This window comes from Anabrus simplex, chromosome 2 (assembly GCF_040414725.1).
Source record: "Anabrus simplex isolate iqAnaSimp1 chromosome 2, ASM4041472v1, whole genome shotgun sequence".
NCBI lineage: Eukaryota > Metazoa > Arthropoda > Insecta > Orthoptera > Tettigoniidae > Anabrus > Anabrus simplex.
Window position 1 is genome coordinate 238926498 of NC_090266.1, and position 10300 is coordinate 238936797.

Below are 10300 nucleotides of genomic sequence, written 5' to 3' on the forward strand. Positions count from 1 at the left end.
GAACACATAGTAACCAATACACAGCTATAACAGCATAGTGTACAGTCATATCATTCCTAACTTATGTAAATGTGACTATTCTAATTTAAGCACATGATGATTATTATCTTTTGGTCTTGTTTTGTTTCGGTCAACTAAGGTCCACGTCATTTCATCTGTTTCCTTTGAGCTTTAATGTTGGTCCAGTATTCCTTTATTCGTAGACGCTGTTGCTCCTTTCGCTCATTCGTCCATGCTTTTCCAGTTTTCAGCTTCGTCTTTGGCTGGAAATTGTGATGGTCTTGGAGTTTTTTCTTAAGTGAGTCACACTCCTGGATATCTTCAAATGAGATCCCAACCTCCTGCAGATCTTTCTGTACCTCACTGAACCATGCCCCCTTTGCTCTTTTCTCTAGGAGGAAAGTGAAAATGCGGTTGGTTAACTGTCTTGACTTCATTCAGGCCATGTGGCCATAAAAGGGATTCCTCCTTTTCCACATACGCCTGTTATTTTCTCTACGTGCGAGTAACTCCTGGTGGTGCCGTCTCCTAAACTCGCTATTGTCTTTGACTGGACGCAATATATTCCTCAAAATCTTACTTCCGTTAGCCTCCAATTTCTCCATCATACCTTTTCTGTTCATGTCAAGACATTCCACTGCATATAGAGCCTCTGGGCAGATGACAGTGCAATAGTGTTTGATTTTTGCACTCAGAGGTATAGATCTTTTTTGATCGTAAGCCATTTCAATTGAAAGGTTCTTGTTCTTGTGGCCTAGTCTGACTCAGCTTTCGATTGCTTCATAACACATTTCCCTGCGCCATTCATAGATCACATTCTCAAGAACACAGTTGAACAACGGAGGTGAAAGACCATATCCCTGCCTAACTCCTGTCAGTATTTCAAAGGCATATGAAGTTTCTCCTCTGAACTTCACTATTGAGATGGTGTTGGTGAGAGTCTGTTAGATGATCGCTTCAAAAAAAAAAATCAATCAATACTGATCTGTATTTAGGGCAGTCACCCAGGTGGCAGATTCCCTATCTGTTGTTTCCATAGCCTTTTCTTAAATGATTTCAACAAAATTGGAAATTTACAGAACATCTCCCTTGGTAAATTATTCCAATCCCTAACTCCCCTTCCTATAAATGAATATTTGCCCCAGTTTGACCTCTTGAATTCCAACTTTATCTTCATATTGTGATATTTCCTACTTTTATAAACACCATTCAAACTTATTTGTCTACTAATGTCATTCCACGCCATCTCTCTGCTGACTGCTCGGAACATACCACTTAGTCGAGCAGCTCGTCTTCTTTCTCCCAGTTCTTATCAGCCCAAACTTTGCAACATTTTTGTAACGCTACTCTTTTGTCGGAAATCACCCAGAACAAATCGAGCTGCTCTTCTTTGGATTTTTTCCAGTTCTTGAATCAGGTAATCCTGGTGATGGTCCCATACACTGGAATCATACTCTAGTTGAGGTCTTACCAGAGATTTATATGCCCTCTCCTTTACATCCGTACATCCCCTTGTTTTACCGTTGAGCCAAATTCCTTTAAAATATGAATGAAGGTAGTTCAGTCAATTGAATAATAAGCCTTCTTAAAGTCAATGAACGTTACAACAAAAGGCTTGCTCCATAGTTTAAGATATGAATCTGCTCCACACATGACCGTCCTTTCCTGAAACCTCCTTGGTAATCACCCAGCTCTGGATCTGTCTGTTCTTCTGCCCTGATTTGAAGAGTTTTCGATAAAATTTTGTAGGTTTTGAGTAGGAGGGTGATGGCACAATATTTGTCAACATCCGACTTGACACCTTTCTTATGAAGCTAGTGGATTAGAGCAGATGTCCAGTCACTTAGGAGTCTTTTGGTATTCCAGATTTCATGTCTGATGTCCGTTAATTTCTTGACTGCATTGTCACTAGCAAACTTCCACAATTCAGCTATAGTCGAATCTTTACCTGGTGCATTATTGTTCTTCAAGGATTGGATAATCTGTCTGATCTCCTCTTTCATGGGTGGGGCTGAATCTGGGTGGACTTGTGTTTTATCTTCAAATGTGAATCTGGACCTTGGGATTCAAAACATTTTGCAAGGACCTGGCAGTTTTCCTTATAATTATGGTCTTGTTTTCCATTGGAATCTCTAAACTGTAGCCTCAGTGGGTTGTATTTTGTTAAGTTGCTATTGAAATTTTATAAAAATAGCGTGTATTGTTCTTCCTGAAATCCTGCTCAATTTGAGCCAGCTGGTGTTTATCAAAACCACCACGTTTAATGCTGCGGATTGTTTCTGCTGCACGCTTTCTCTCTTGTGAGGGAATTTTGTCCAGTTGACTGGGTTTTTTACTGAGTTCCATTTCTGCCAGGTGAACTGTCTTTGCCTTATCGCTGCATCGCATTTACTGTTGCACCAAGCATGCTTTCTGGGCTTAGTAAGCCGAACCGTCTCTTTAGCTGTTTCGAGCTGAGATTTGTGCAGTTGTTCCCAGTTCTCTGCATCCACGGGTTGTAATTTCTGTGTGAACTCATGGTTAGATCCTAGTTTTTCTCAACAAATTTTTTCAAAATTTTGGCTCGAACTCTCCTTTTGTTTCTTGGGAGCAATTTGATTTTTATCTTGGATAGATGGTGTGATCTCAGTCCAGCTCTGCATTTCTTAGAACTTTCACATTCTGAATTTCTCTTTGAGCCTTCCGTGCAATAGCAACAGGATCAATCTGGAATTCACCAAGGTGGGGATTTGGGGACTTCCAAGTAATCTGTTCCTTGGGCAGGTGTTTGAAAGCAGTAGACTTCATCAAGTGGTTAAATGCCTTACACAGCTCTATTAGCCTTTCTCCATTACAATATGTTCTCTGGTGAGTGGGTTAGTTTCAACGATGTTTTGGAACTTTCTCTCTTTGCCTTCCTCAGCATTGAAATTTTCAAGCAAGTTAATGTTATGTTTGTCTGGAATGTTGGACAAAATATCCTCAAGTTCTTCCCAGAATCTATCGGTTCAGTCCAGATCTCTTGTTCGCTTGGTTGATCAGCGCATCAATGTTCACAGTAGTATACATTTTGTTTGTTCTTCGAAAGGACAGAATCAAGACTCTGCTATTCACAGAGGTGAAATTTGTGATTGAGCCCAGAATCTTTTTGTTGACGACAAATCCTGTGCCGAGGTGGGGGACAGTTTGAATGGCACATTTACCATGTTTACCCTTGAAGATCCTGTAACCTTCAGATTCAAAGGGAGGAAAGTAGGAGGCGTAAAGGTTAGGAGGGAGATGTGGAAGGTGTTTGAGACAGGTCTGGAGGGCGGTGAGATAGGGGCATGATGTGCGAGAGGGTATTGTTCATAGCTTGAAAGATCTTATTCCTGTTTGAAAGCGTAATGCTTTTAAAGACTCTGATTAAGAAGTGAAAGATGATGTTAGTTTGTTCCAAAATTTTGTTAAGATTTGAATTAGGGTTGCAAAACTGGTCCGAGTGAATAAAGGAGGCATCAATTTTTGTTAATGAGACAAAGTCTCTGATAGTGCATTGACACTGCTGGTGGCTCCAAATAGCCTACACAGTGGTCTCCATGTATCCACTAGCCATGTGTCTTGGTTGGTGTGTTAATTACCAACTGATGAGCCCAACTTAGCACATGGGGGCAAAATGCTGGCAGCCAGGAATGAGTTAGCTGGAAAATTTGTAATGTCCAATAACCGACCACTTATATTGGTATTATAAATTTACTCATTCGGAACAAATATTTTAGGTTCTCTATGGGAATCAACATCTGTATCATCTGATGGTCAGGCAGGCATCAATTTTTGGTAACGGGACAAGGTCTCTCATCGAGCATTGTCACTGCTGGTGGCTCCAAGTAGCCTACACAGTGGCCTCTACAATATGCACTAGCCATGCATCTTGGTGGGTGTGCTATTTACCAACTGATGGGCCCAACTTAGCACACTGGGGTGAAATGCTGGCAACCAGGAGTGAGTTAGCTGGAAAATGTATAGTGTCCAATAACAGACTATTTGTATTGGTATTATAAATTTACTCATTCGGGACAAATATTTCAGGTTCCCTATGGGAATCAGCATTATATCATCCCTATGAAGAGTCGCATAAGGTATATCACATACGTACTTTTAGATATGATTAATCTGTAGGCTATGTGCAATGCATTCTGCGAGTAATATTCTAAGTAGAACATTTTTTCAACTGTCCCTAACTGAAAAGACGGAGAAAAAGACAATCGGTCATCCAACACCTCATTTATAGCTAGAAGAAGTTGGACAATATAAATACATGAATATAGACATAGATTCCAGCCAGGGGTGTATACAGAACATGAGTGTTTGTGTGGCTGCGATTTAAGGAATGCGTTTTTCTAATTTCCATGTATGTTATTCGGACATTATATGACTTGGACGAAAACCGGACTGACAGACCTCAAACACTTAATAGAAAAAATTATAAAACACGAAAGTTCATCCCATTATATCAATTCATGCACGGAATTAGCTGTGCTAGGGGAAGTTAATACAGTGACTCAACTGGACTCTGCTTTTTGTCAATCCATTAACAAACATGATGATGTGGTTAGGAAAATTAGACACATATTACACTGATTTATTTAGTGCATAATATTCTGTGGTATTTTGAAGTGTTTCTGTGTGACCATGATGAGACAGAAAATTCCCTAAATCCTGGAATTTTCAAAGGTCTTATAAATTTTACAGCTGAAATAGACATTGTTGTGAAAGAGCACCTGGCCAAAGCTTCTGTATTAAAGATGTGTTGAAGACCATTCAGACTGTATGTTGAATGTGTGTTGGGAACAAATTTGTTCAGAAGTTGAGGAACGCTAATTCGTTGCAATAGTAGCAGATGAAACAATGGATGTTTTAAACAAATGCCAGTTGATACATGTTTATCGATATGAATATAGGGTAACGTCCATGAAAGGTTTTGCAAGTGCTTGAATCCACCTGACAGGACAGCATATGGATTGAGTCAATGTCTGTCAATGCAAATCTATCCCATTTAAGCGACACACCATATAAACTTATTTGTCAGAGTTGTGACAAAGGCAGCGTGATGAGCGGAAGGGCAGGAGGTGTGCAAGTGAAATTGAAAGTCTACTAACTTGATATGCATTTCATTCATTGCTAAGAACACAAACTAAATTTGACAATGCAGAAGGCTTGTTCATACAATCCCCGAGTCAAATTTATTTTTCCGTAACATGTCCACAGACCCAACATTTTTTTTTCCAACTCATCTCATAGAAGTGACCTCTTGAATGAAATAATGAATACTAGACTCCCTCGGTCAATCACTACTAGCTGAAACTATAGCATTCGTACGGTGAATGTAGTTTACGAGAAAAAAAGATATTGCTAGGGTGCTTTTGTAGAATAGAAGAAGGTAAAATGTCTGTTAGCGTAAGTGAAACCAGTGGCCTCCACCGTGCTCTTGAGGTACCATATTCATGTTCAAGTTGTCTGTTTTTCATAAATTAATGCCGAATGCTAACATACTGTACAATAAGTTACAAAAATGCAAAACAGATTCAGTTCAAATAGTAAAGATTATTTCTGACTTTGCAAAGTGTGCAACACAACACCGTGAAGAAATAGATACAAATGCATGTGAACTTACAGTTTACAATAATTCCAATAAAAGACGTTGAGTAAGTGACACGAGGACCATTGCAGTGAAAGAAGTCTGTGATGTTGTAATGAAGCAAATTGATTTGTTTTCAAAGATGATCCCTTGCTCATTTCATAGAAATAATAATTCTGTACAATCTCTTAATATCTTTGGTTCAGTACGTTCAAAGAGAAAGACCAATGTATGACCTTTGTTGACTGAACACGCTGCTGTTTACTGCCAAGTCTGGAGGTAACGAAGGGGAACGAATGTGACTTTCTTGTTGATGCAAACAAAAGAGCCATCTAATTTTGTGAACATTGCTGATGTATTGATCACATTCGCCTTTAGGTGTGCAAAGAGTGACATTAATGTTTCAAAATGTGGGGGAAGTGATAATTTCTTCACAAACATTGAAATAATTAAATTCCTTTCTGCATGGTCATGATAATTCTTAGGAATATTAAGTGTATGATGCAGCAGGATTCATTGTATCATTCTGTTCTTTTTCTAGCCCATGATTTACGAACTACGAGGAGGAACGGGAAAGGGAATAATCTCCCTGTTCAGAAAGACATCATTGGTGTGAATCCCAGTGCTCCCAGTGAACCTCTAATACCTCCAGTAACTAATGATGGAAGATCATGTAAGTATTCCCTTAAATAGTTTTTTTACAACTTGCTTTATGCAGCACTGACACAGGTAGGTCTTGTGGTCTCATGGCGACGATGGGATAGGAAAGGCCTAGGAGTGGTAAGGATGCATCTGTGGCCTCAGCATTTGCTTAATTTGAATATGGGAAACCATGGAAAACCGTCTTGAGGGCTACCGACAGTAGGGTTCGAACCCACTATATCCCAGATGCAAGCTCACAGCTGCGCTCCCCGTACTCCATGGCCAACTCAGGGAATGGATATTTTATTTTGAGTACTTGATGTCCTCTTTCTGTACAGTGAGTGCAATAGGGTAAATGCACATTTACTGATGAGGAGCACAGTTGGCATAGTTAGATAAAATGTCATGGTTTGAAAATATTTTCTATTAACCATGAAATATTGATTGTGACATGAGCTCTTGTTGCTGTGGACTAGTTTTTAATCTATGGGAAAACACTGAATGGCTTTGTGACTGGTCATAATCATAATTAAAATTGAAGCCATTGTAAACAGTGCTGATTGCTTAATACACTTACAAAATTAAAAATAGTCTATATCAGCACACATCAAAATAATTTAAAATCCACATCCATTTTTTGGAATTCTAGTTCCATCATCAGTGGATCATGAAAATGAAATATTAAAATTCGCATACCTGTGTCGTCAGATTTTAAAATGTAGAGGAGAGTTGTACTTATAACGACAAATACCTATTTGTGTAACAGCTGAGATGGCATGTTTGTTCATTACCATTAATATAAGCAACATTGTCCTTTATATTTTAACTTTAATGGGAGATGTGCACAAAAATTCATTGATTTCCCAAAATTCTCTGTAATGTGCACACTATTAGAGTAAGAATCATGGAACTTTGCACACTTTAAAATGCATTTTTATTAGCTGTAAACATTAAGAAGTTAATTAACAATATTTTTGAAGAAACTATTTTTTTCACATTTGAAGTTTGGTCATATGGCTCATCCTCAGCAATGCTGAGGTCCTGACCTTGTAATATTTTAAAGTTATTTATCAGTCACAAATGCAGATATCCATGATCCCACTTAAGAATTCTTCTCACACATACCTTTAATATTTACAGTGTTTAAACTTAAAATATCCAATAGGGAACATGCATGATCCGGGGTTTTAATTAAAAATATGCTAATCTGATTCAAAATTGCATGCAGAATTCAAAAATGTGATCAGAATGTACAAATAATAACTCCAAACATGATAAAAATCTACGAAAATGTCACGTCACGCAAGTAGGCGATCTCATTGGCCTGACGTCATCGTACAGGTTGACTGAATTAGCAGACGAAATAACACATAGTGTGCTGTGAGAAGCAGGATACACTTCGCGTATTTCTACTTTACGTTAGTGTCTAGTATGGTTAAATTCGAGGTCTATACATTGGATAATAATCTGAGTGGTATATTTTAGACTTAAAATGAATCCTGCGCAGACAGTGAGGCAGAAAACTTATAAATGGTGTAGAGTTCCGATGTGCAATAGCACATCGCATACCATACCAAACAAATTGTTTATAAACGTTCCAAAGACGCTAAAACTAGGGAGAAATGGATTTTGGCGAGCTGGAGAAATGCTGGTGATATATCGGAAACGTCTACAGTTTATTTTTATTTTTTTGAAGATTTTAACGTAAGATGAATTTGTTTGAATTTTCAAATCACTTTTCCATGTCAGTTGTTCTAGTGGTAAAACTTTAAATTTTAATGTATGATGCTTTATTTAAATGCTTCAATTACATCTTGGAATATGAAAGTAATAAACAGTGCATTAAATAATGCTGATTATTAAAGTATTCTCCAAACCTAACCTATGTTTTGGGTGATCCATGTCAAGATAATAAATCAAAGGGGTTATGAACCATTTTGACAGCTCTAATTCTACAAATATATCTTGGCATGGGACAGTTATGTATGTCTTTATTGAAGAGCTTAATTGGTAAAGAAATTTAGGCTATATCTAAATACTCTATAATGTAACAAAGAATAGGCGTGTACATCATGAAAGGAAACAACGTGAATTTAACAAATGTGTAACTCTACACAAAACCAATGCTTGTCTGTTGGGGTCTTATAAGTTAACAATGCTCAATTATAATAATTATCATAATATTAATGAAATAAATAACATAATTGCACACAGGTGAAAATAGTGATGTAGGTGTTTAAAATATTATCCAACTTAGCCTAAGTTTTAGGTTATACAAGCCAAGTCAATAAACCGAAGGGTAAAAATACCGCGCGAGTTGGCCGTGCGGTTAGGAGCGCGCAGCTGTGAGCTCGCATTCGGGAGATAATGGGTTTTGAACCCCACTGCCGGCAGCCCTGAAGATGGTTTTCCGTGGTTTCCCATTTTCACACCAGGCAAATGCTGAGGCTGTACCTAAGGCCACGGCTGCTTTGTTCCCATTCCTAGGCCTTTCCTGTCCCATCGTCGCCATAAGACCTATATGTGACGGTGTGACGTAAAGCAAACAGCAAAAAAAAAAAGTAAAAGTCACAGCACCCAAATACATTCCTGTATTGAGCGACTAAAATGTCACCAGGACACTTTTCTTTCCTGATATGCTCAGCTTGTTACAATCCAAATGTAATTAATGTTACTGGCTTCACGCCCCGCTAACTACTTCTACGATTTTCGGAGACGCCGATGTGCAGGAATTTAGTCCTGCAGGAGTTATTTTACGTGCCAGTAAATCTACCGACACGAGGCTGACGTATTTGAGCACCTTCAACTAACACCGGACTGAACCAGGATCGAACGTGCCAAGTTGGGGTCAGAAGGCCAGCACCTCAACAGTCTGAACCACTCAGCCCGACTTGTGAAAACTAGATGAAGTCATATTTATCTTTATCATGTTTAACTTCTTCCCTCCACAAGATATTTAATTCTCTTTCATGGGCCCCGGAAGTGGGTAGGCCAGTTGTCCCAACCATAAATATATATTTTTTGGGGAATGATAGATTATAGCCCTATAGTACTATGATCTTTCTTTCTTTCTTTCTTAATCAGTTTATCCTTCAGGGTTGGTTTTCTCTCGGACTCAGCGAGGGATTTCACCTCTACCACTTCAAGGGCAGTGTCCTGGAACGTGAGACTTTGAGTATGGTGATGAAACTGGTGAGGAGGGCCATTACCTCGCCCAGGCGGCCTCACCTGTTATGCTCAACAGGGGCCTTGTTGGAGGATGGGAGGATCGGAAGGGATAGACAAGGAAGAGGGAAGGAAACGGCCGTGGCCTTAGGTGCCTGGAGGAGAAGTAGGAAAATACGAAAAACCACTTCGAGGATGGCTGAGGTGGGATTCGAAACCCTTCTACTCAGTTGACCTCCCGAGGCTGAGTAGACCCCGTTCCAGCCCTCGTACTATTTGTTTTCAACTTTCATGGCAGAGCCGGGAATCGAAACCGGGCCTCCGGGAGTGGCACACATTAACCACTACACCACAGAAGCGGACTAGTACTAAAATGCTACCTATATGTTTATGTTAGTGCTGAAATCGGATTTCTTACTTTACTAATGCTGAAAGCCCGAAAATGTAATTCTTTAATAGGGGAATCAGTCTAGAAGGAAATGTTAAAAAAGTGATGTGATATCTATCCAGGTTCGTTGTTATCCTAATACTATGGGTTACAGTACATTGCACGTATATAAAAGACGCCACTTACAAACTTGCTTGTTATCCGCGAATTTCTGCGGCCACAAAAGTCACTATTTTTCAAGAATGGTGATATTTACACATGATAGATTGTCTGATTGTGCTGTTTTGAACCTTTCTTCTGTCATTTTGAAGTCATTCGCGATCATGAATAATAAACAATCGGCTTTTAGCAACGGCTGATGCACAACGGCTGGTAGAGCTCCATGCGGTACTGGATCGTGACGTCACAGCGCGCCGCTTACGTCAGAGGCCGTTTCACTCGCCTTGCGGAAAGGCACTATTAAATATTTGTTTAATGGTAGAAAACAAGGCAACATACCACAATGTAAT